We start from the raw sequence: 2,500 nt of genomic DNA on the forward strand, positions 1-2,500 counted from the left end.
GGCGCGCTCGGGGAGGGGCCGCGGGGCGCCCCCGCACCCGCGGCCGACGACACACCGGGCGCGGCCGGGCGCCGCCGCGCGCCCGCGCCCACCCCCCCTACCGGGAGCCCGACGAGGGTCTTCTCGCTCGCCAACGCCGCCGCCGCCCGCGCGAGCGCCCGCGCTCACGGGAGGCCGGCCACGCGATCGTCAACGCCAGGGGGCCCGCGCGGAAGAGAAGAGAGCGCACGACACGGAGAGGGACGCGTGCCGGAGGGCCGCGGGCAGCACGCGCCGCCCACGCACGCCCGGCCCGCCCGCCGCCCCGCCCCGGCGCCACGCGGGCCGGGCGGGGGCGGGCGGACGGGGACGGGAAGCGGGGCGGGGAGGGAGGGGCACGAGCCGGCGGCCCGCGGGGTCCTGCAGGGGGCGCCGGCGCGCCCGGTGGCGCCCCGGCGGCGCCCCCGCCAGGCCGGGCCTCGCCGGCGCGGCATGGAGGGGGGGAACGACCCAGGGGGGAGGCGCGCATCGGCGGGCGACACCGCGGCGTCCCGCGGGCCGCCCGCCGGGGCACCCGTGGCCTGGGGCGGAGCCCCGCCCCCCGCACGCGCCCGGCGGAGGCGTCCCGACAAGGCACGGGGGGTGGAAGGGGCCGCCGGGAGGCCGGCGGGCCCCGGACGCGCGGCGGACCGTGGGGAAGAGCGGCTCGGAGGAGACGGAGGCCGGCCGGGACGTCCCCCGCGGCCACCGCCGGGGGCAGGCGGCGGCCCGACGGGGGCGCCCCGGACGCGGACGCCGCTTCCCCTCCCCGTCGCCCCTCCCCGGCCCCCGCCGCGCGGCGCGGGACCGCCTTCCCCCGGCGAGCACACACCCCCCCCCGTCGCCAGGGTGACCCCGAGGCCGCGTGCGGCGCGAGGGAGGGCCCCCGAGCCACGACCCCGGCGCGAGCTCTCGCCTCGCTTCTCTCTCTTCTCTCTCGCGGGCGCGGCGGCCCCCGGCCCCCCTCCTCCTCCTCCGCCGCCGCGGAGGGAAGGGGGGCGGACGGGGGCACCACCGGGTCTGTCCTTAGGGGGTCGTAGGGAACCCGGCCGCCGCCCGCGCGCCTCCCGCCGCCCAGGCTTGGGCGCGGGCGTGCGGCGGGCCGGCCGGCCAGCCCCTGCGAGGAAGCCCCCAGCCGCGCACCCCCGGGGGAGGGAGGGCCGGCCAGACGCTGGCCGGCGGCAAACCCCGGGGGGGCGATTGATCGTCAAGCGACGCTCAGACAGGCGTAGCCCCGGGAGGAACCCGGGGCCGCAAGTGCGTTCGAAGTGTCGATGATCAATGTGTCCTGCAATTCACATTAATTCTCGCAGCTAGCTGCGTTCTTCATCGACGCACGAGCCGAGTGATCCACCGCTAAGAGTCGTACGAGTTTGGATTCGCGGGGCCCTCCCCCCCCCCAGCGAGGAGGGAGGGAGGCGACCCCGCCCTGGACACGGCACACATCCCCCGAGGGGCGCCTCCTGCCGGCCAGAAGACACGACGGAACCACGACTCGGGAAAGGTCGGGAGGGATTCACGGACAAGGGGCCCGTCCACACCCGGCCCCCGGAGGAGCGGGCCTGGACGCCCCCACAGGCGCCCCGGGGGTTCCCACCCCCAACGACACGGGGCACCCGCGCGCGGGCCCGCGCGGTCCGACCGGCCGCCGGGCTCCCCCTCCCGGCGGCCGCCCGGCCGGCAGCGGGGCGCGGCGCGGAGCCCCCCGGCCTGGGGGCGGAGGCCGGGGGAGAGACGGGGTGAGGGCCAGGCCCCCCCCACGGCCGCTCCCCGCGGGCCCGCCGCCACGAACCGCGGCGGACGGGCGACCCCCCGAGGGTCTTTAAACCTCCGCGCCGGGACGCGCTAGGTACCTGGACAGGGTGGCGAGCGAGGGCGGGGCGCGGCCATCGCCCCCGACGCGGATCCCCGGCCGCGGCCGCCCGCGGGGGACGCGCGGGACCGCGGCGCTGCCGGCCCGTGACGCGGGGGATGGACGGTAGGGGCCCACGCGCGCCCCCCCGCGCCGCCGCCACCGGGGACCCGCCGCCCGCAGCGCGCGGCCGCCCACCCCGCCTACGGCTCCCCCCACCTCCCGGCCGCACACGCACACACCGCCCTCCTCTTCCCTTCACCCCCGCGACGACCCACACGGGCGCGCGCTCGGAGGCCGGCCACCGTCCCCCCCCGCACCCGCGCGGCCCAGGCCCCGGGCCGCGGAGGGCCCGGGGCGACGGCGGGACGACGCGGTTTCGCGGGCGGGAAGGGGGAGGCCGGGCGAGGGCCCGAAGGTGCCGGGGGAGGTCAGCGAGGGGCGGGGGCGGACGCCGGGGAGGGGGGCCGGAGGGAAGGGGCGGCCGCGCAGGGGCGGCGGGGCCGGGGCGGTCGGCCGGAGGACGGGCGCGGGGCTACCCCCCCCACGCCCAGGGCGGGCGGCCGGGAAGCGGCGGGCAGCGGGTGACCCCCCGAGCGCCACCCACCGGCGCCCCCCCATCCTCCCGCG

General features: G+C 81.7%; 1 non-coding gene across 1 annotated transcript; it reads right to left on the minus strand.

Moving 5' to 3' along the window:
- Positions 1-1,230: 1,230 nt before the first annotated feature.
- On the minus strand, positions 1,231-1,383 carry LOC135229604 (5.8S ribosomal RNA). The gene has a single exon (XR_010320289.1). It is a non-coding gene; the product is annotated as a 5.8S ribosomal RNA (ribosomal RNA).
- Between the last annotated feature and the right edge of the window lie 1,117 nt (positions 1,384-2,500).

Source organism: Loxodonta africana, unplaced genomic scaffold (assembly GCF_030014295.1).
Source record: "Loxodonta africana isolate mLoxAfr1 unplaced genomic scaffold, mLoxAfr1.hap2 scaffold_410, whole genome shotgun sequence".
NCBI lineage: Eukaryota > Metazoa > Chordata > Mammalia > Proboscidea > Elephantidae > Loxodonta > Loxodonta africana.